General features: G+C 38.5%; 1 protein-coding gene across 1 annotated transcript in view; it reads right to left on the reverse strand.

Annotated features, from left to right (window-relative positions):
* Positions 1-24,613, reverse strand: part of LOC122797654 (copine-4-like) — a 1,365,845-nt gene that overhangs the window by 599,479 nt on the left and 741,753 nt on the right. The gene's annotated exons all lie outside the window — the stretch shown is intronic.

Consider the following 24,613-nt stretch of genomic DNA (forward strand, 5'->3'; position numbering starts at 1 on the left):
GACAGTTTCTCAGCTCCCAGATCGATTTCACTGCTCCATATGCTGGTAATATGCCTGCCCACAATATAACACTATCACTCAAGTCCATATGTGTCAGTCCATTGCCTATAGAATGATGGTTTTTCCAACACACATTGATTTGTCCCACTGGATTTACAGGTTTCTTGACGACCTCTCGGACATTTCAAATTTTTCCTCGAGGCAAAACTGCAGTGTGTCGTATGGCAGAAACCAGGTAACCCAAAAGACAACTGCCGGACCAATTCACAGGTAACCATTTGTATGCCTTTCTGCCACACACAAAATAATAGTCCTCTACTTTAGTAGTAACTTTGCTATGAACATACACTTGCCCTGCATGAAACATTTTTCTATCAATTATAGACAGTTGTTTATAAAGAACAGAATTATGTTTTACTTCATCAATTGTTTTGTGCATCAATCCAAGAAATGAATCACAGTTTGTATTACAATAAAAATCTGCATTGTTACCTTTAGTGTAACATTTATAAGGAACAGTCACATTGCAATTGCTCCAACCCACCTGAACAGTATCATTTTTATAAAAACACACAGTTCCCTTTTGTGGAACAGACAAGTGCAATGCTATTTTATCTTGTGATGTAATGGTTGAGGTATCATAAATCAAGTTTTTCCAGGTCTCATTAACCCCTAGGGGGACCGTAGTCATTAATAACCCCCCGTATGCTGTCGGTAAAGCTGTACAAATCCAGCAATTCGAAACATTGAAAGTCTCAGCATACACATATTTAATTGCCTAGTAAGTGTTAAAGTTTGGATGCCAGTCTATGAGTAACGCTTAACGTTTATTCATTCAGTTTGTGTGGCTGGGAAAAGGAAAGGCCACAGCAGAAAGATTATTGTCCCTAGTACAGTTAGCAGGATGATTATGCAATACTTCTGAGGAAATGGTTGTTCTGCACTCCATCATTTTTACTCTTGGCATGTGACAAGATTTTTGTCCAGTTCAAAGTTCTTAACTAGTTTGCAGTGCGTTAGGTGGATCCAGGAGGCACGCTCTGCTATCTTGACTGCAGTGGGTGTCGACAGAAGCACTTGATATGGACCTTCCCACTTTGGTGATGCCCAAATCTTTTTCTTTATTGTCTTCACCCAGATCCAGGTACCTGGGACCACTGCCACTTCTGACGGTCTGGTTTGTTTTTTATCTGACACAGAATTTGACTGCAACAGATGTTTAGAATTTAACAAGTTTCTCATGTACTCAGCTAGTGTACAGTCGGCCTCCTTGTCTGCGGGCATGAGAGGTTTCCACTGAGGTATATAATAAGCCCTTCCAAATAGTTTTTCAAAAGGAGTCAGTCCTTTTGCATTCAGAACAGTTCTCATGCTCAACAGTGCCAGGGGCAGACAGTACACCCAATTCCTCTGTGTTTCCACTATTAACTTCCTTAACTTACTCTTTAAAATCCCATTATGCCTCTCTACTAGCCCTGCAGATTGTGGGTGGTATGCACAATGATTTTTTAAAGAAATACCAAAATGTTTACTTAACTGTTGTATGGTCTGGTTTACGAAGTGTGTGCCGTTGTCACTGTAGATCCTTTCCGGAATGCCAAATCTAGGAATGATTTCTTTAACGAGAATTTTTGCCATGGTTGCCGCATCTGGATTTTTAGTTGGAAAGGCTTACACCCATCTGGAAAACATATCTACAATGACAAGACAATACTTCTTATTTTCACATTTATTCAATTCTATGAAATCCATACAGATAGTATGAAACAGATACGGTGGTGTAGGGAAACTCCCTTGCTTGGGCTTTAACGCCCCTTGTGCATGATGTTTATTACAAACGTGGCACATCTAACAAAATTTTTTAGAGTAGTTTAAGAATCTGTATCTCGCGAACACTTGGTTCACCAGCTGTACCTTCCCCCCTGAGCACTGCCCATGGCTCAACAAAGCTGCATATCTAAACAAATTAGATGGCAATATCGGTTTCCCTTCTTTAGAGATGTACAGCCCCTTTTTGAGAATTTCTCCTTGTTTTACCCATCTTTGTTTTTCAGCTTGCATAGTAAGTGTCTGCATTGTCTTTAACATTTTTACATTTAAAATCTCAGAGGGTTGTAATTCCTCATTCCAAAGAAATACTTCTGAAGCTGCCTGCTTTGCAGCTGTATCAGCTCTAACATTACCTTTTGAAATCCTATCCTGTTGCTTGGTATGAGCTGCGCGCATTTACAAATAGCTACTTTCTGAGGTAACTGAATAGATTCTAAGAGATCTAAAATAAACTCTGCATGATTGATTGTTTTGCCAGTAGATGTTATCATTCCTTGATTTTTCCACTGTTGTGCAAAGACATGTACAGAAGAAAAAGCATACTGACTGTCAGTAAAAATGTTTACACATTTACCCTTTGCTAAGGTACACGCCCGTGTCAAGACAATCAATTTTGCTGCCTGTGCAGATAAATTGTGTGGTAAAGATTTCACTTTTATAATGTCAGTATCAGAAACTACTGCATATTTTACTAGGTTCTGTCCTGCAGGACCCCTTTTGCACGAGCCATCCACGTAGTATGTCACCTTGGCATCATCCAAGGGGACATCCATGAGATCTTTTCTATGCAGTGTCTTTTGCTCAATCACCTGCAGGCAGCTGTGTGGTGTGCCATCTGCAGGGGTTGTGAGCAAAGTAGAAGGGTTCAAAGTTGTACATCGTTCAATTGTCATATCAGGTTGGCTCAACAATATAGTCATACAGGAAAGATGCCCAGCAGGGGAAAGATATGCTACCTTCTCTTGCAGTAAAATTATCGCGACTGCATGAGGCACTCTCAATGTGAGAGAGTGGAACAAAACTACTGAGGCCGAAGCCTGTACTGCCATTGCAGTTGCAACTACTGCTTGTACACAGTGAGGTAAAGACCATGCCACTGGGTCTAGTTGTGATGAATAATAAGCAATAGGGCGTTGCTTGTCCCCATGCTGCTGTGTTAACACTGATGTCATATAACCTTGCCTACAATCTACAGTTTAGAAAAAACATTTATGATAGTTTGGTAATCCCAAAACTAATGAGGACGCTATTAACTGTTTCAGTTTGCAGAAAGCAGATTCTGCTTCTGGTGTCCATTGTAACAAATCCTGTGCGCCATAGGCTTTTTATAAATTAGGTTAGTCAGCGGTGCAGATTCCAAGGCATAGTTTAGAATCCAGCTCCAACAAAAATTAGTCGTACCCAGGAAGGACATCATTTTCTTCTTGGTAGTGGGTTTTGGTGCTTGTAAAATCGCTATTTTTCTGTCCTCATCTAATGTCCTACCCTCCTTGGATATTACATATCCTAGGTATTTAACTTGTTTTTTCCAAAGCTGCAGTTTATTTTTGTTTACTTTATGTCCTTTAGTGTCTAAAAATTGTAATAGCGCTATGGTATCTTCTTTACAATCTTGCTGGGTGGGGGCCGCCAGCAGGATATCATCAACATAAAGTAAAATTTGACTACATCTCGGTGGGGTAAATCCTGCCAAGTTGCTTGCCATTTCTTGTGAGAATATTGTTGGACTTTTACAATATCCCTGTGGTAGTCATGTATATGTACACCTTTTCCCCTGAAATGTGAATGCAAACCAATACTGGCTGTCAGGGTGTATCGGTATCGAGAAGAACGCATTGCTGATATCTACCACAGAAAAATATTTCTGTTGAGGTTTTAAATCATTTAACAGGGTGTGTGGGTCTGGCACCATAGGTGCCCTTGGTATTACTGTGTGTTAGAAAAATCTACATGCTGCTTAGAAAATATATTTACATACATGCTGCCTAGAAAAATATATTTACAATGTGTGCTGCTCAGGAAGATGTGCATTTAATCATTCAAACATATATGAATTGTGTGATCAAATATATAGAGAAATGTGTGCTTTAGTTAGGAATAAATGTACTTAAATCCATAAAGGTTAGGTAATGCATTTAATTCTGTCTTACTAGAATAACAGTAGAAATAAACCTGCATATTATTGCTTGAAGCACAAGCTGCAGTGTAATCAGAGATTTGACCTTGGCAGCTTGCAGATGCAGTCTGGCTCATGTCTTTCAAGTAAAGATTATTTTGCAAAGTTAGAAAATAATAAATCTGTTCGCATGTATGTCCTCTTCCCTGCCTCCACAAGGGAAGTAGCCTTGTGCGCACTATCTCTGATAGTGCGCAGCTGGGGACAAGAGAAACAAAGGGAGGCTTTAAGGAAGACATACATCTATTGTATTTGAACTAATCAGAGAACCTTGAATTGGCTACATCCTCAGGAGGTCATCGTGACTGACCAGCTGCTTGCAAGGCTGCAACATTCTCATGGGAAAAGGACTTTTTGAAAAACACAAACTCAGCACTTTTTATGAATTACTATGATGTAAAGACCCTGTCACTGACCACACCAGTAAGGTGGGCAAAACTGATAATGAAATGTATATAACCAATGTGTTTTGGTCAATAAAGCAGTCAAAATTCTATACAAACTTTGTGTATGGTTTTTTGCCTCCTAATGTACATTAGAGCTTTAAGATATCCAAGCTTTCCTGCATTACTGTTTGTTATTAATTGACATTGTGTTTGAATAACTCAATGATTTTTACAGTCTGACTCTAACAAATTTATTTAACATCTTGGTCCTTCGGACCGGAATTCCCTTGGTAAGCTACAGGTCAGAATATATAGGTGGTATTGAAGTCTGCGCAGAAGAAGGAAAGACCTCCGACTGAATTGTCGTGCCTAAAGAGGCTGTCCACTTATCTGATCTGTGGCCGAAAAGCGGAAAACTGGGTCCTAAAAGCCTATCAAACATAAGCAGGAGGCTCGGGTAAGCAGAATTCCTCTCTTTGTTTTGTTTTAGATCAGGGACCAGGTTACACTGTGCTATTGCTAAGGTTTGTGATAGCAGGAGAGAGGTAGTCAGTATTGTATCTTGAGTCATAGATCAGGAAATAAAGCAAAACAAAGTAAACAGTCATTCTAGACACTACTGTGAATACGGGGAATAGAGATACCACGTGGTACAAGAGAAAGGGTTACGTAACAGTTCTGTTGTTGTTTTTTCTCTCTCTCTCTCTCTCTCTCTCTCTCTCTCTCTTCTTTTTTCTTTCAGAGACATGGGAAACGAATGCACTAAAGGGTCACGTGACCCGCCTATAGAAGATGCAAAATATATGCAATTACAGAGAGCAGATAATGTGAGATATTTTGCAAAATGTGTTAACAACTATAAATTTGATAGTAAACTAGATAAACTTTCACTAGTTAAACTCCTTAAACAAGTTTTAATCTGATGCAGGGCGTCAGGCAAAAGAAACCAGAAGCTTAAAAAATTCTGAAACATTTTTAGACAACAGAGTAAAAGGTCTAACAGACAGAATCTCTGAAAAATGAAAACTTAGAGCAGACTGGACTTGCATTAATTAATGCATACAGCAGGGAAATGAGACAGTAGATGGATATTATGCTAGATTATTAAAATGCTTAAAATAACAATTAAAAAAATATATATATATATATACATTTTTAAAAGGTTGCATTGCCTCTGTTAGTAGTTTTATTACAAGGCATATGATAAATCACTGAACAAGCAGGCTGCAAGCCTTACTTGAGTATGCTAGACGTACTGAAAGACACTTTAATAGTAAAAAGAAAAAGGGCACAAGTCTTCACTGTTGAAGACGGAGCTAAAGTATTTGTATTACAGTCAGGTAAAAAGGGCATCTAGCTAGGGACTATAAACAAAATAAGAAAGCAATAACAGAAGATAAAGGAGATGTGGACTGACTATATAATAGTGATAATAACCAAAAATCATCAGGAAAGGTTAATAAACAAAAAGAAAATGTGAATGTAGTAGAGGGAATAGAGGAAGTACAAACAGATGTAAAGAATAAAAATGAAAATAAAATTTTAGATTTAGCATTGTTGAGCCTGGAGCTCTACCTAGCAAATACAAAACCAGAAGTAACACTTCTGGTGGAGGGAAGAAAGGTCAAATTCCTGTGTGACTCAGGAGCGCCACGGACTTTGATACACCCTCCAAGTTACCAAAACATTCTAAATCACCTAATTATATATTAGTAAAAGCAGCAAATAGACAGCTATACAGGGAACCACTTTCCCATAATATAGCAATAACTGACCCTGTTTCAGGTATGACTCAGAAAAGTAAAATTGTAGTTTCTGCAAAATATCCAGTAAACTTACTGGGAAAAGACCTTGTGCAGATATTTGGCATAGCAGTAGTTCCTACCATGCAGGGTATGGAAGCACAAAGACAAATGAATGCTCTTGTGGTGTGATCAGAGGGTGAAGCCTATTATTGGTACAGCCAGGACCTAGTTATGATTGGTCCAGGGGCAGTAACCAAAGAACTGATAAACGTAGCCATCAGTAAGGTACCCTCCTTGACACTGATCAGCAGCACTTGTTACATTGTACTCCATACTACTGTAGCACACCAGGACCTAATAAAAAATATAAGTAAAAATCCTGCTGACAAATTAATATTACAAACTTTATGCTGGGATACTGAGGGAAACAGTGTAGTAAGCTGTTCATTACCTCAGGAGTTCATGAGATTGTATAAGTCCAATAGACTGCCACATGTCAGCTTGACAAAAACAAAGGTTTTATATGGGCAGACTTAGAGAAAAAAGGTAACAAAATGGGAAAACAGACTGATTTAAAAATGTCAGGACAAGGGATATGAAAACAAAACTGAATTGGTTGACACAGACACATACAGCTGTACACTTGCAATCTAGTAAGGACAGCTGATTAGCATTTTTATTAAAAGAAAAAGAAAAGGCCTTGTGTAAAATTCCAACAACTCTGTGGTCAACAGGCAAGTCAAATGTAGGGCTTATTCAAGCAGCAGGACCAGTTACAATTACCCCAAAGTCAGCTTTTAGACCACAGAAAAAAAACAATACATTTTGGGAAAGAATGCAAAAGTAGAAATTAAGCCTATAATAAGCAGCATTACTCAAAAGGAGTACTGGTAGAATCTCCTGATTCACCATGTGATACACCTATTTCCTGTTAAAAAAAAGGCAAACGGGGAATGGCAGATGGTACAAGATTTATAAGCTGTGAATAATGCAGTAATACCTAAAGCACCTACGGTGCCAGACCCACATACCTTGTTAAATTATTTAAAGCCACAACAAAAGTATTTTACTGTGGTAGATATAAGCAATGCTTTCTTTTCAATACCTATACATCCTGATAGTCAATATTGGTTTGCATTTACATTTCAGGGTAAAAGGTATACATATACACGACTACCACAGGGATATTGTGAGAGCCCAATAATATTTGCACAAAAATGGCTAGCAATCTGGCAGGGTCTACCCCACCAGAAGGTAGTCAAATTTTACTTTATGTAAATGACATCTTGCTAGCAGCACCCAGCAGCAGTGCAGGGTGAATACAGTAGCATTGTTAAAATTTTTAGTAATACAAGGACACAAAGTAAACAAGAGTAAGTTACAAACTTTGGGAAAAAACACAGGTTAGATACCTGGAATATGTGATATTCAGTAAAGGTAAAATACTAAATAGTGGGAAAAGAAAAAAGAAAAAAAACAGCAATTTTGCAAGCACCCAAACCAACAACTAAAAAGAAATAATGTCTTTCCTAGGTACAACTAATTTTTGTTGGAACTGGGTACCAAATTATTTTACAATGAAAACAAAAGCAGAAATGGCTTTCTGCAGGTTGAAGCAGTTAATAGCTTCTTCATTAGTTTTAAGACTTCAAGTTATCACAAACGTTTTTTTTTAGACCATAGATTGTAAGCAATGGTACATGACATCAGTATTAAAGCAACAACATGGGGATAAGCAATGCCCCATAGCTTACTATTCATTACAGTTAGACCCAGTGGTGCAATCTTTGCCTCACTGTGTACAAGCAGTAGTTGCAGCAGCAATGGCAGTACAGGCTTCAGCCTCAATGGTGTTATTCCACCCTCTCACATTGAGAATGCCTCATGCAGTTGCAATAATTCTGCCACAAGAAAAGTTGCATACCTTTCTCCTGCTAGACATCTTTCATGTATGACCATACTGCTGAGTCAACCTCATATAAACAGTTAGCTTTACCTAGATAAGATCTTACAAATATGCCCTTGGATAATGCTGAGGTGACATATTACGTGAATGACTCATGCAGAAGGGGTCCTACAGGGAAAAATCTGGTGGGGTATGCAGTAGTTACAGACACTAAAAATTTAGAAGCACAAACTTTGCCACACAACTTGTATGCTCAAGCAGCAGAACTGGTAATTTTGACAGAAGCATGTATTTTAGTAAAAGGCAAAAAAAAGTAAACATATATACTGATAATCAGTATGCTTTTTCTACAGTGCATGTGTTTGCACAATAATAAAGAAAATAGAGGGATGATTACATCCAGTGAAAGACCTATTAATCATGTAATTTATTTTGGAGCTATTAGAATCTATTCAGTTGCCTACCAAAGTAGCTATTTGTAAATGTGTAGCTCATACAAAACAACAGGATAAGATTTCAAAAGGTAATGCACGAGCTGATGCAGCTGCAAAGCAAGCAGCCTCAGACTCAGGAACTTTATTTTTTTTTTTATGAAAAATTACAGCCCTTTGAGATTTTAGATTTAGACATGTTAAAAACAATGCAAATGCTTACTACAACAGCAGAAAAACAAAACTGGGTAAAACAAGGTGCAATTTTTAAAAATGGACTGTACATTTCCAAAGGGAAAAAAACAATATTACCGTCTAATTTATTTAGAAATGCAGCTTTGTTGAGCCATGGGCAGAGCCATGTCTCAACAGGGGGGATGGTACAGTTAGTAAATAAAATATTCCAAACATATGGATACATAAATTATACAATAAAATTTTGTGCAGCTTGTCATACTTGTAACAAGCACCATGCACAAGGAGCATTTAAAAACAAGCAAGGGAGTTTCCTACACCACCATATCCATTCCATACTATTCGTATGGACTTCATAGAGTTAAATAAATGTGAAGGAAAAATACTGTTTAGTGATCATAGATATGTTTTCAAAATGGGTAGAAGCTTTTCCTTAAGGAATCACTGTGCTTACCACCCACAGTCAGCAGGACTGGTGGAGAGGTACAATGGGATTTAAAAAAAAAAAAAAAAACAAGTTAAGAAAGTTGATGAGTAAGACTCAAAAGAATTGGATTTGCTGTTTACCTCTAGCATTGCTGAGCATGAAAACAGTAACAAATGTAAAGGGTTTGATCCCCTTTAAAGTAGTATTTGGAAAGGCATATTATGTGCCTCAGTAAAAAGCTCTCATGCCTGCAGGGCTGGAGGCTGACAGTTCACTAGCTAATTAAATAAAGAAACTGTTATAAATAAGACTGTTTTGCAGTTGAACTCTTTTCAGATAAACAAGAAACAAAACCAGAAGCCGTGCTGACCCGGGTCCTGGATTTGGCTGAAAGTCATAAAGAGAAAGAACTGGGCGAGTCCAAGGTGGGAAGGTCCGTACCAGGCACTGTTGGCAACACCCACTGCAGTAAAAATTGCTGAGAGATCATCTTGGGTTCATTTAACCCACTGCAAACCTGTTAAGAAATTCAGTTTGGACATACCACAGGAACAGGATGGCCAGAGGCAGAATAAATAAAAATGTGAAACAACCCCAGAGACATTGGTTCACTGGCCTACTGATCATACACTTAATAACTATGTTTGTAGTAACCTTTTTGTTGTTATGGTTTTTCTTGCATATAACTACAGAAGTAAAATTAATAAAACGTAATGAAGGACTGGCTACAGACTGGCACCCAAACTTTAACACATACCTGGCTATGAAACGAGTTTATGTAGAGACTATGAACGTTTCAAATTGCTGGGTCTGTACTGCAATACCCACAGCATATGGAGGACTTTTAATGTCTGCTGTCCCTTGGGAATAAATGAAACTTGGGAAAACCTGTTATTTGACACAGGCACTGTGAGATCACAGGACAAAATTGCTTTATTTTTACCTGTTCACACAAAAAGAAATTGTATGAGAGTAATACCCTCCAGGTGGGCTGGAGTAATGGTAATATAACAATGTCTTATAAATGTTACATTAAAGTCAAAAGTGGGGGTACTGTTTGTAATACAAACCATGATTCATATCTGAGTTCAATGAAAACTACATTAAATGCAGTATGTGACAATCTAGTCTTAACTAAGCAATTGTCTATTAGAAATAGGAAAATGTTTCATGCAGGGATAACACGTATCAGTACCAAAGTAATGATTTTATTTGTGGGAAAAAGGCATATAAATGGTTACCTGAGAATTGGTCCGCAGTTGTTTTTTGGGTTATCTGGTTTCAGCAATAAGACATACTGCAGAATTACCTTTGGGTAAAATACGAACGAAGGAAAACAGCTCGAGAATCTGAAGGTCCAGTGAGAAAAAAAAAAAAATCTGTGAATCCAGTTGGTAAAATCGAAGCTGGTTGAAAAGGCCATAATTCAGTGAAAGACAAAAGTAAATTGACTCATATGAACTTGGGCAACAGTGTTATATCCAGGGCAGGAATGCCACCAGCCTATGGAGCAGTCAAATCGATCTGGGAGCTGAGGAAGCTGTCAAAAAGTCATAAGCAATGCAACTTTTTCCACCCTAGAATTGGTGACTAATGAACTGAATGCAATAAAAACTGTTGTGCTACAAAATCGAATGGCTCTTTACTTCACCCTAGCGGCAAGAGGTGGTACACGAAGAAGAATGCTGTGCGTACATTCCAGACAACCAACATGAAATCAATGACCACCTAGAGGTAATTCAGCAAGTATCAGCAATGACTAAACCAGGCCCAAACCCACTGACGAACTTTTTCCAGAATCTGTTTGGGGGGGTGGGGTTCCATCCTATTAAACATTTAATTGCTATTTGTGTGGGTATACTCCTAATAGGAACATGTGTTTACTGTGAAATTCCCTGCATGAAAAGATTAATCAAAAATTTGTTGATATATCTGCTACTGAAACTCTTTACCAAAGTGTTGAAATTAAAAGATTAATTTCAAATGATGCTTTTTCTGAAATATAAAACCAATGACTTACTTAGCTGAAAGCCCTTGAAAGGGAAAGGCTGAGGAATGAAATAATATTGTTTATGTTTTAAACAGAATAAAATGCATTAAAAGGAGGGAGAATGTTAGAAAAATCTACATGCTGCTTAGAAAATATATTTACATACATGCTGCCTAGAAAAATATATTTACAATGTGTGCTGCTCAGGAAGATGTGCATTTAATCATTCAAACATATATGAATTGTGTGATCAAATATATAGAGAAATGTGTGCTTTAGTTAGGAATAAATGTACTTAAATCCATAAAGGTTAGGTAATGCATTTAATTCTGTCTTACTAGAATAACAGTAGAAATAAACCTGCATATTATTGCTTGAAGCACAAGCTGCAGTGTAATCAGAGATTTGACCTTGGCAGCTTGCAGATGCAGTCTGGCTCATGTCTTTCAAGTAAAGATTATTTTGCAAAGTTAGAAAATAATAAATCTGTTCGCATGTATGTCCTCTTTCCTGCCTCCACCAGGAAGTAGTGTGCGCACTATCTCTGATAGTGCAGCTGAGACAAGAGAAACAAAGGGAGGCTTTAAGGAAGACATACATCTATTGTATTTGAACTAATCAGAGAACCTTGAATTGGCTACATCCTCAGGAGGTCATCGTGACTGACCAGCTGCTTGCAAGGCTGCAACATTCTCATGGGAAAAGGACTTTTTGAAAAACACAAACTCAGCACTTTTTATGAATTACTATGATGTAAAGACCCTGTCACTGACCACACCAGTAAGGTGGGCAAAACTGATAATGAAATGTATATAACCAATGTGTTTTGGTCAATAAAGCAGTCAAAATTCTATACAAACTTTGTGTATGGTTTTTTGCCTCCTAATGTACATTAGAGCTTTAAGATATCCAAGCTTTCCTGCATTACTGTTTGTTATTAATTGACATTGTGTTTGAATAACTCAATGATTTTTACAGTCTGACTCTAACAAATTTATTTAACACTGTGTTATTTACAGCTTGTAAATCTTGGATCATACGCCATTCTCCATTTGCTTTCTTAACAGGAAATAAGGGCGTGTTACATGGTGAAACAGGAGATTCCACCAGCACCCCTTCCTTAAGTAAAGCTGCTATAATAGGTTTGATTCCTACCTCTGCATCTTTTCTTAAGGGATACTGTCTTTTTTGTGGTCTAAATGCTGACTTTGGCGTAATAGTAACTGGTCCCACTGTACGAATAAGTCCTACATCTGACTTTTTTGTTGACCAAAGGGTTCCTGGTATATTCTGTAAGGCATTCTCTTCCTCCTTCAATAGGAGTGCTAATCAGCTGTCCTTGCTAGACTGCAAGTGTACAGCTGGGTGGGTCTGAGTTATCCAATTTAACTTTTGCCTTTGTATTCCTTGTTCTGACAGTTTTAACTGTGTCTGCTTCTCCCATCTTGTGACCTTTTTTCCTATGTCTACCCATTTTACATTCTTGTCCTTAGTTAAGCTAATGTGTGGTAATCGATTAGATTAATAGAGTGCAAAGAACTCCTGGGGCAATGAACAGCTGGCTACACTGTTCCCTTCCATGTCCCAGTACAGATTACATAATATCAATCTGTTTGCACGATTTCTAAACAATTCTTGCTCATATTCCTTATCAGGTCCTGGTGTGTTACAATAATACAGAGTACAGTGCAACAAATGCTGTTTATCAAGGTCAAGGGAGGGGAACTTGCTGATGGCTATGTTCATCAACTCTTCGGTTACTGCCCCTGGACCAGTCGTAACCAAGTCCTGGCTGTACCAATAAAACATTTTACCCTCCGATTGCACTGCAAAGGTATCAATTTGTCGCTGTGCTTCCATACCCTGCATAGTCGGAACTACTGCTATACTAAATAGCTGTATAAGGCCTCTGCCCAAGAGAATTACTGGGCATTTTGCAGAAACAACAATTTTGCTTTTCTGCATCAATCCTGAAACAGGATCAGTTATTGCAATATTATGGGAGAGGGTCTCCCGATACAGCTGTCCATTAGCTGCTTTCACTAGTATGTAATCAGGTGACTCTGAATTCTCTGGCAGTTTGGAGGGATGTATCAGGGACCGTGATGCTCCTGAGTCACACAAGAATCTGACTTCCCTCCCTTCTACCAGGAGTGTAACTTCTGGTTTCGTGTCTGCTAAATAGAGCTCTAAGCTCAATAAAGCTAAATCCAATATTTAATTTTCTTCACTATCCATAACTTCCTGCACTTCCTCCATTCCTTCTGTCACATTCTCTACTCCCTCTACCACATTCTTATTTGTCATATCTCTGCTATCCCCTTCTAGTGATTCCTGACTATCATATAGTCAGTCTTCACCCTCCTTGTCTTCCATGGTTACTTTCTTGTTTTTCTTGCAATCCCTTGCCAAGTGTCCCTTTTTATCGCATTTAAAACATTCACCCCTTTTCTTTCACCCTTCAAAGTCCTCTGATCGCTGATCAGATTGTTTGTTTCCCTGGGCATTTCTCTTGCCCTTTTTCCCAGACTGTACTACATAAACTTCTGCTCCATCTTCTACAGAAAATACTTGGGCTTTCTTTTTCTTTTTGCTATTAAAATGCCTTTTGGCATGCCTAGCATATTCAAGTAATGACTGTAAACGGCTTGTACGATGATCTACCATGTGCTTTGTAATAAAACTGCTTATGGGTGCAATGCTACCTTTCAAAAATGCATTCTTTAACTGCTGCTCATATGGGGAATCTTGTGTCTGATCTTCAGGAACCTGCATTCCGCAATGGTTATTAAAACATTCTAACAGTCTGGCATAATATCTGTCAACAGTTTTGCCTTCTTGTTGGATGCATTGATTAATGCAAGTCCAGTCTGCCCTAGGCTTCCATTTCTCTGTAAGACCTTTCACTCTGTTGTCTAGCTCTGCGCTGCTATGTGGGAGGGGCCTGTGTGCAGCATCACGGGGATTCAAGTCGCCACTAATCATGTGCCAATCTGGTCCCACAATTTGTATGACTACTTTTTCTACCTCTTCTCCATTTAAATTATAACTTAGCCTCATTCTTTGCAAATCTTCTAAGAACTTTCTAAAATTAACTTTTGGATGGGGAATTCCCTCAGTGGCTTTCCGGATGTCTTCCAGAGTCCAGGGTCTATACACTAGGATAGTTGGGTTCTGACCTTCTTGCCCTGCCTGAGGATTAGGCACTTCTATAAGTGGGCATATTTCTTCTTCACTCATAGATCATGAATTCCTACCCATTTGAAATAGCTCAATGTTCCCTTTTGAATTTCCTGCCCGTGTTCGAGACCTGGTCTCGATGGGATCTCTAATAAACGGTTTTGCTTTTGTAGTTTCTCTATTTACAGTGACAGCAGGATGTCGCGGGGGTGGACTAACTTGTTCACTTGCTTCATATTCTGGTAAGGGAGGCAGAGGGGCCGATGCTATTACTAAGTTATTGTCCTCCTTATCTATAAACACTGCTTTTGAATTATTATTCTTTTGTTCCCTATGGTTTACTTCCTCAATCCACCTGTGTGCCTGAGGAATTCCTAACTGGCGTTGCTTTTTTACCCGACCTTTAGAATCGGTTTTAAGCTGTTTGACAAGTTTGATAAGCGAGGATTTTTCTAATTTACCGACAAATTTATACTTATTAACCCATTTTGAATAGTATTTAATATTATCAGCACGCTGTGACTGCATGTATTTCACGTCTTCGGTTAACGGCGGATTTTGGGGTCTTTTTGTGCAATTATTACCCATTTTCTTCTACCCTTTTAATCGTTACGTAACTCCTTATTTTTAACGTGGTACCACGGATTTTGTTATAGTCTCTTCAGAATGACTGCCTACCTGCTCTGTTTCCCTGATCTATGACAAGACAGTAATTTTTTTGTCCCTGACTTGTAAAAACAAAGTCTCAACAAAACAATACAAATCTAGTCCCTGATCTAAAACAGAAAAAAAGGTAGATTCACCTTACCTGAGCCTTCGTGATTGATCACCTGGTTCATGTAAACCCGTCCTTCAGTCGCAGATCAGAAAGTGGCTGGCCTCTTTTGTACGACAATTCAGTTGGAGGGCTTTTCAAATAAGAAGAACCAATGTGGTTTCTTCCCTGTACAGTTTCAAGCCACCTGGCCTGTCTGATCCGAGGCGAAGTGAACTTCAAAGACCAATACACGTAAGGTTCAGTTAAGGCACATTTAATAACTTGCAGCAAGGAGACAGAAACATGCAAATACAAGATTTTGCCTAACTACTAACAGGAAGTATGCTATTCTTATACTATTTTACAAGACATGGCCTTCTATAGCTGACGTAATCAAACACAACTTTCAGTATTGTTCTACAGCAGATGTTACTCATATTTTCTGATGACATGACTAGATTTGTGAGAAACGTTTTGAGAAAAACAACCTGGCCTTGGTGGGGACTAGCCCCTTACAAGCTTCTATTGTATAGTTCTAATGCATGTGTTACATTTCAAGGTACTTTTCTAGCTCAGACACAAGCAAATGCTCATTGCAGTTCATATTTTCAAGCAGTCTTTGTTCTAATTATCTATAGCTTCTGCAGCTGTGTATTTTCTCACAGCACAAGCGGAACTCCTTGTCTAAGTTTCATAACATTTATACAACTGGTATTGTTCTATTCATTATTTTCCTGACCCAAGCAGAAATCATCTGCATCTCAGTAAATTTCCAAGGCATAAGCAAAGATTTTAGCTGCGCATATTTCATGACAATACAAGGTCAGAAAGCTTCTGCAATTTGTACATATTTATGCAGTGTAAAATAGAATAAATGTGTTAACCCTTTTCAAGCTCTAAATGCACTAAGCATATTACTAATACATATACTAATACGTATTTTTCTGACTATATATATATATATATATATATATATATATATATATATATATATATGAAAGTGTGAAAACTCATCTCAGATAACCTCTAAAGAGCAAACACTTTAGAGCAAACATTTGTATGAGCGATAGACTTAAACATTTTCCTTATTTTTGCAGGGGGGCAAGCCCTTCTTCACCCCCATATACCCTGATAATTATATATACTAACTCCAAGATCACGCAATAGTGGGGTAATGGTAAATTCTCTTACCTCTTTGTACCACAATCCAATCCAAAAGACTGCTGGCAAAACTCCATTCAAATGAATGTTCACTCGCATGAGTGGCTTGCTTTGTTTTCACCACCAAAAAGCATTCACTTATATGATCATTTGTCCTTTAAGATGGCACAGATATATATATATATATATATATATATATATATATATATATATATATATACATATATATATGTATGTTACCTTACCCCTGTATGTCAGGTCACTTATTTATTTACTTGACATTTGTTAACCAGGATAGTCCATCTGAGCAAAAGTCCTTTTTCAGTGGAGGCCTGGGGAGAAAAGCTCCACAGTACAAGTAGGCAATAAAAATTTACAAAACTGAAGATGAATACAGTGAAAACATATGCAATAAAACAGTTAAGCAAATACAGATAAAGCTCCACAGTACAATATAGTAAGAGGCATTATAACATTGAAAGAAAAAACAACAACGAAATATACAATAAAACATCCAAATGAATTTACATCACACATTGGGTTTTCTTCAGAGCATAAATTGTACGATACATAGCAGTTGTTAAGTGAATTATGGCGGTAGGGAAGGGAAGAATAGAGAGGATAGTAATAGAGAAAGGAGTGGGTTCATGTGGGATGATTACAGAGGCCAATCCATGTGCTATTAAGGTACCTTTTGAGAGTTTTCTTGTATTTGTGGTTGCAGGAAATGTTTCTAAGGGTCATGGGAGCTTGTTCCATGCAAAAACAGGGAAGTAGCTGTAGAGATTCTGTCCAATAGATTTTATTATGTTTGTGAATTTGTAAGAGGCATTGGTCAGAGCTTCTGAGGGATCAAGGGGGCTTATGGAGGGAGATAAGTGAAGAAATGCTAGGGCAAGAGGTGGGCTTATTCAAAATAGTGTGGATAATGAGAAGTTGGGTAAATAAGAGTTGGTTAGGAAACTCTAGCCAGCTGATTAGAGAGTGACAGTGGTGTTATCTTGAGGGCAGATTGGCTGCAAATCTAGCAACTTTGTTGTAGGTGGTTTTAAGTTTGCAAAGTAGTGAGGGCTGTAAGTTGGTTAAAATATGAAAGCTGTAAAAGAGGTTGGGGAGAAGATAAGCTTCGGCTAGTGAGATCCTGGAGATGGGTGTGAGGAACCTTTTGTTTCTATAGAGTAAACCAAGCTTTTGGTGGGTTTTATTGATGAAGTTAAGTACATGAAGGTCAAATTTTAGTTGCTTGTCCACTGTTACTCCAAGCATTTTAGTGTGGGATTCAGCTATGATCATAGTGTTGTTGAGGGAAGAGATGGTGAATGAGGAATTAAGATGGTAAAGGGATTTTAGGAGGAAGAGAAGGTTTGTCTTTTTAGGGTTTAGCATGAGTTGATTGTTAGTAAGCCATGTTTCAGTGAGGTTGAAAGATGTTTGTGTCAGGGTTAGCAGGTCAGTGGGACTGTCTTTGATAGAAATGATGGTGGAGTCATCTGTGTACTGTGTGTGGGAAGACTGAGGGCAGGATGTTTAAAGTTGGTTAGTAAAAATGTTAAAAAGGAGGGGGCTTAAAATAAATCCTTGAGAAATGCCCATTTTGATGGGGAGAAAAGGAGAAAGAGCAGAAAGCCATTTTACAGATTGCAGTCTGTCTGTGAGGCAGCTATTGAACAAAGAGATAGTTGCTGAGGAGAGGTTGAGTTGACAGAGTTTGGAGAAGAGGATAGGGTGACAGACAGTGTCAAAGGCTTTGGAGAGATCTAAAAAGATGCAGGACACTAGTTTATCATTGTCTCTAGCTAGAGAGATGGAGTTAGTAAAGGAAATAAATACAGTAGTGGTGCTGTGGTAGGGGCGGAAGCCATACTGAGTAGGGATAATTAGGTTTTCATGAGTAAGATAAGCTGAGAGTTGCTTATAAACACATTGCTCAAGAAATTTGGAGAGGGGAGAGAGTATGGCAATTGGTCAATAATTAGAGAGTTCAACAGAATTTCCACCATTGTGGACTGGTATAGTGCTGAACTTTTTCCAGAGGGCAGGAACAGTGGATTCATTAATTGAGCAGTTTATGAGGATGGAGATAGGATATGCTATGGAGTCAGCAGCAGCTTTTAGGAAGACAGGCAGCAGTTTGTCAGCTGAAGGGGAACATGGTTTAAGTTTGATAAGAAGTTTTTGATGTAGCTGGTTGGAAAGGGTTACACTGAGAAAGGACTGTTTTGCAATCATGGGGTGGAAGGGGGTGTGGGGCTGTCTGGGTGGACAGTTCGCATAAGCTTGCTGATGGTATCTATGAAGTATGAATTAAAAATCAAAGCAGTTTCAAGGGGTGTATTATTGGGGTAGGGGTTGGGAGTTAAAGGATTTCCTGGGTGGAGAATTTTATTGACAGCATTCCAAAATGTTTTACGGTTTCTGGGTTCAGTATCTTGGGGTGAAAGGTAGTAGCTCTTTTTCTCAAAGTTTATGTGTTTTTTGGTTACATTTCAGAGTTCTCTATATTGTTGGTAGTGTGTAGGAGATTTGGTCTTAGTCCAGAGTTTCCAGGCACAATCTCTTTTATGGATAAGAGACCAAGTAGAGTTGGAGAGCTAAGGTGAACACTGTGATTTGACTCTGACAGTTCTGGGAGGGGCAATAGAGTTCAGAATGTTTAGGAAGATGGAGTTGAATTGAAAGCTTAATCTAGAGGTAGGGAAGAAAGGAAAATAACAGTCAATAGCAGAGAGAATTGCTAAATGCATCTGGGTTGAAGTTGGTTAGCGTTCAGCAATCTTTAAATTTATGAGGTCTAGAGACGTGGGGGAAGAACCTTTGGACATGTATAGGGGTGTGATCACTGATTTAGTCTGGAAGGGATTCAGGGTGGTGATAGAGGTCAGGCTTAGAGACAAATATTCAATCCAAGATATCAGTTAATTTACTCAGTTAAGAAATAATCAATAATTAATAAAACAAGCAAACAAATTAATAAAGAAAATGTTTGAAATGTACATGTTACTGGCCCTTTGGCAACCAAAGTCTTCTGGTTGTTAGCACAGAGGATTAAGGCTGTGACTTGTTACTGAGCTGCTTAGTGTAGACTAGAGGTTGATTCCCTTAGCCTCATTTTATCTAACTGACTCGGACTAACAGACTTAACTAGACAGTGCTCCCAGTCTGAGTCTAAAAATGGTCCATGGAAATCGGTTATCTAGCCTGATTAATAAATACATACAAATACATTGCTGCTCTTATCATCCACAGTCTATCCATTATCAAACCATGCATTGTCCATTGCAGGGTTATGTCATCTCCAGCCATCTTCCTTCCACACTTCTGTTACTTTCATTCTCACTCTTTTTAAAATACTTTACTTTTGCAGTCATGCATTTCTCCCTTCTATTCGCTTTTTCTTTCCCTTTCATCTCCAGCTTGATAACATTTTAGTTAGCTAAATAATATATTCCTACTCATATACAACCAAAGTGAAAGCAATCAACCAAATATTCAAAACAATAACACCCTCGTACCTCAGGCTACATCTTCCTTAATGAATACTGTTGAAAACAATATTCATTCCATTCTGGACCATTACCTGTGAACACAGCTATAACTAGGTTATTAGCTGAGCAATTAAAATCACAAACTCCCTTACATTTATGCACAGTAAAACATTCAGCCTACATAACAATGTGTATCTTCATCACAACTGGTGTAAAATATTATTATCAGGAGACCAGACAGACACCGTACTACTGTATCCATTAATATTTATTTGTATTAGTACAAATTCCTGCCAAACAGTTTATACTGTCAGAGTTATTTCAATTCTATTATAACACAGCTAGACACAAAGTAAAGACTGATGCACACTCAGTCCAAAAACGTCACTAAACAGTGTGAAAATACTGTCCAGTTTATATACTCTTTTAAATGTCAAGCAATGTTATTTGTAATGTCCTTGTGATTTGTTCTTCTTGTTCCATTGGTTATTTCTAGCCTGGCCAGTTTCTGATGTCCTTCTTTGGTTATTTTCTTTCTTGCTGTATCTGAAGACTACACAGAAAGTCTCTTCACGTCATCTTTATGTCACTTGAAGTGTCTATTTTATTTCATTTATTTCTGCATCTGAAAGCTCACAGAAAGTCAACTTCCTTTTTTCTACAACATGATGCCTTTTACAGTAAGCCCACAGCTATATGTTATTACTATCTAAGCTGAACATTTACAAGAAATCTAATCTTTTTAATAAAAGGTCATCACGTAACTGTTCTTGCAAAGCAAGCCATATTATTTTTTCTTTACTGCACACACAGTATAATTTTAGGGAAAGGCATTTTAATTTATACACTCTCTCAACTGGTAGTGTCTATACAAACATTCTGATTATATCTGGTGTGCCTGGCTTCATTATTGCATCGTGGACTCAGAAATAATAGCCCCTGTCTACAGCACATGCTGTTCTGCTCCTTCCCATTAAGGTGTAGGCAAGTTAGAGGTACATTTATCATTTCAAAATTCTTTAAATACCATGCCATTTTTTAATAATGAACACACTGAATCATTTCCTGCTATTATCCACATTAGCCTACAAAAAGTAGAGTAGCTGCTTATATGTCCCACCTGCCTGCTCCAAAAGTTGATAGCAATACCACTTTTCATTGATTAACATCCAACATACAGTGGGAGTTACTGATGTATGGAGATCTCATCCTGGATGGCAAACTCTCACCTGACCTTTGTTGATTGGGTTAGACCCACTAGGCAAGTGGCCTCATTTTCAGCAGACTCAAAGGGGCATTCATACTAACTAGGGGTAATTTGGCCAGGGCACCAGGGAAAATTCCCTATGCTTTTTGATAAATATCAGGAAGTTGCGACATTGGTTTAATGTTTTATCTTATTAACAGGCCTATGACATTGGGACATTCATAAAAACAAAGCACCCTTGTCTGGATACTGATTTTAACTTGAAAAACATTACAGTACTTGTAATTTTCCCTGACATAAATAATGACTGTTTGGCTATGATTTTCACCTGCCACAAATGTCATATCCAGTGATAAGATGCTTGTACAATAATATAATCCCCCAGTTCAGTTACTTCTTATGGATACCTTTACTTGTTTTCTTTTGCTTCCTCTTTACCATTTTATTACTTTTCAATCTTCCCATTTCCTCTTCATTTATATGATGAATTAGTTTAGAATTTTGCTGTGCTGACCCTCCTTGGCCTGTCCGTAACTGCATATGTGGCAGTGATGAAGCACTTCATTGCACATATGAGCACTCCTAGACTGGCAGTAAGCACAGAAGATTAAGGTCTCTGATCTGTTACTAAGCTGCTTCCTTTAGTCCAGGGTTTGATTCTGTCAACCTCCAGTTGCATACTGTTTGACTTTGAGCAAGTCACTTAACCTGATAATTCTCCCAAGTTGCTTCTGAAAAAGGAACTTATGACCGGTGAGCTTACCTGTATAAAAAATAAATAAAATTAAAAAAATATTGTGCATGCTCAGGCACATCCTCTGTGTCAGTCATGTGCACTGTGATAATGTGGGTTCTTCAATGAATCTGCCTAATGCTATTTATCCCTATAATGAAGCTCCTCTAATTTCCTACACACTCCCTTTAGCGGACGTCTTGTGCTCTGCATGCCCTGATTTTACATCTTATTAGTTACAGGCCATGTAATGCTAGAAAATCCTTTAAATTCAGCTCTGCACAAGCCTGGCTGCATGGCAAAGAGGGCTGAGTCTTGACTGCTACCCCAGCAATGGAATAGTCAGGCAGAGAGGGGGATTAGTGAAAGGGAATGCTCCACTTACCTCTCTTGGGGGTGCAGAGGTGCACTTGGGGGCACACTGAGTGGTGTGGTTTCCTTGGAAGAGACAGCAGAACCCCCCACTTTTGCTTCAAAAGTGGGGACAAGGCTGCTTGAGTGGAAATAACTTTTGCAGAAGTGAGGAGAAGCCCTTTGCTGCATCCCTTTCATCAGGACTTAACTTAGTGCATGTGATGATCATGATAACATAACAAAAAAAATTGTACACCATCTCTGTTGGCCTGGTCTGCCCTCACCCCAGTGACAGGGAATGAAAGGGATTACTGGCTCCTAAGAAACAGATGATCAACAGACAGCAGGGGAAAAGACAGCTTTACTTAGATGCAGAGTACTTATGTTTGATTCATAGTCTATGACTTCTTTAATAGAAGCAGTATCTGCAGAGCTTGCCCTTGTCTGCAGGTACAGATAACAAGCTCATCAAAACTTAATGTTGGAATAATATAACTGAGCTTATTTGATTTATCATCTGAATTGTAGCACAGGAGTTTGGTGCCCAGGTAACATAGCAATTTTTTGCTTTTTCTGACCCTTGCCACCAACCCCATATTATCTTCACTCTCACCTTTCTTATACTTTTCATCTTCTTTTTTTTCTCTTTGTGCAAGAATCTGGACACAAGCAACACAATAAGGGGGAAAAATCAGGAAAATTTTTACATATTTTTTAAATTTTCTTAACAACATGTTTTGCAACAACATTGAGATATACTACAACTTCTTACAACGCCCAACTTGCTGCAGTATTAGTATAGTATTATTATAGTTAGTTATTGTTTTTTAACTTAACTAATCTATACAACAACATCTGACTAGACCCTTCATTTACTGTATTTATAACAGTTGCAGAGTAACCCACATTATTCTTTTATTTCTGACTTGTTTCTTTTCTTCTTCTTATAGGGGTTCATAGGTCATAGGTTGGTATAGGGGCCAGGCCTAGCCCTAGGGTCCTCTATATAATAATTCAGCTACATATTTTTTCTTCTTATTTACTTCTTCCTTGGACCCTCTACCTCTGCAGGGCAACTGACGTGATCCCGGTGAATTTCCTTTTTCTCCATCCAATCGTCAAGGTTCGATCACTGGAGTGAGGGGATTGGAATTCTTTTAAGTGTAGCATGTCCAACAGCTCTGGGTTTTGACATGGCTTGTATTGTTAGCAGAGAGAGCCTCTGAGTAGGCGATGATGCGCAGAGTATAGCTGGAGTTTTTAAGGTGGTCAGCGTAGGGCATCTATAGCTCCCAGTTTGCAGTCATCTTCAAACTTTGTTAGCCAGAGTCCCTTAGTGTTGGCCTGTACTTCAGAGAAGTAGATGCCAAACAAGAGCAGTCCCAGGACTGAACCCTGAGGTACTCCACTTGTCACTTGTCTGGAGCTGGATTTGGAGTCGGCTACTTTTACAGTCTGGGTTCTATCAGTAAGACAGTTAGCAATCCATTGGGTGATGTAGGGATTAATGCCCAGCTTAGTAAGTTTATCTATGATTCCAGAGTGGGAGATGTTGTCAAAGGCCTTGGCAAGGTCTAGATAGGCTGTGTGGACCACCTTACCCTTGTCCATGGCTCTGGAGACTGATTCAAAGAAGTCAATCAGGTTCAGGAGACAGGATTGGCCCTTCACGAACCCAAACTGGGTGGGGTCCAGTGTTTGAAGGTTGGCAATGTCTTTTTTTATAAGTTCCATGATAATATGCTCCATGGCCTTGCAGATAAGGCTTGTCAGACTGATGGGACGGTAGTTTCCGGGATCCAAGGTGGCTCCCCCCTTGTGCAGTGGGATAACTGTAGCTCTGCGCCACTCAGTGGGCACAAAACCTGAAGTGAGGCTATGATTAAATATGACACTTAGGTGAGGTGCCAGTTCATATTGTAGTTCATGCAGTACACAGCCTGGGATGTCATCTGGTCCCATGGATGTTGTATTCTTAGCTTTGGAGAGTGCGTTTTTTACCTGTGTGGCCGTTATTACTGAAATTTGGCAATCTTCCAGTATTGAAATGGGCCATTTAGGGAGTGAGAGGGGGGTGAAGTTGGCACTGAATCAATCTGCCAGGATATTGGCAATGTCCTTGGGATCAGTATATTTAATGCCATTCTGTTTTAGCTCAGAGCAGATCTGAGCATTGCCATTTAGATTCTTGACATAGTTATAGAATGTCTTGTGGTTGTCTTTGGAATCTTTGGCAATTTTATTTTCGTAACTAATTTGAAGGATTTTATGAGGGATCTCGGTTTCTTACTGAGGCTGGTAAGGGAGTTTTTTGCATCCTGGGATTTTCCTCTTTTCTGCAACAGTTTCTTCCTTTTGTTGTAAAGTTTGTTTATAGCAGGGGACCACCAGATTGTCTTCCTTTTTTTAGATGAGAGCATCTTGGTTCTATTTGGGATGACACGATTCATGCATGAGTGGATGTGCTCATACAGTTTATTAACTTATGTGTACATACAAATATTTCAAGCATGGGCATTAATTAATTAATTAATTTATTTTTACATTTGTTAACCGGGTTAGTCTGTCTGGGTTCTTAGAAGCCCTTTTTCAGGAGAGACCCAAGGAGAAAAGCTCCCAAAAAAAAAAAAAAAAAAAAATTTTAAGTAAA

The sequence above is a fragment of the Protopterus annectens genome, chromosome 3.part1 (genome assembly GCF_019279795.1).
Source record: "Protopterus annectens isolate FY-2018-M chromosome 3.part1, PAN1.0, whole genome shotgun sequence".
Lineage (NCBI taxonomy): Eukaryota > Metazoa > Chordata > Ceratodontiformes > Protopteridae > Protopterus > Protopterus annectens.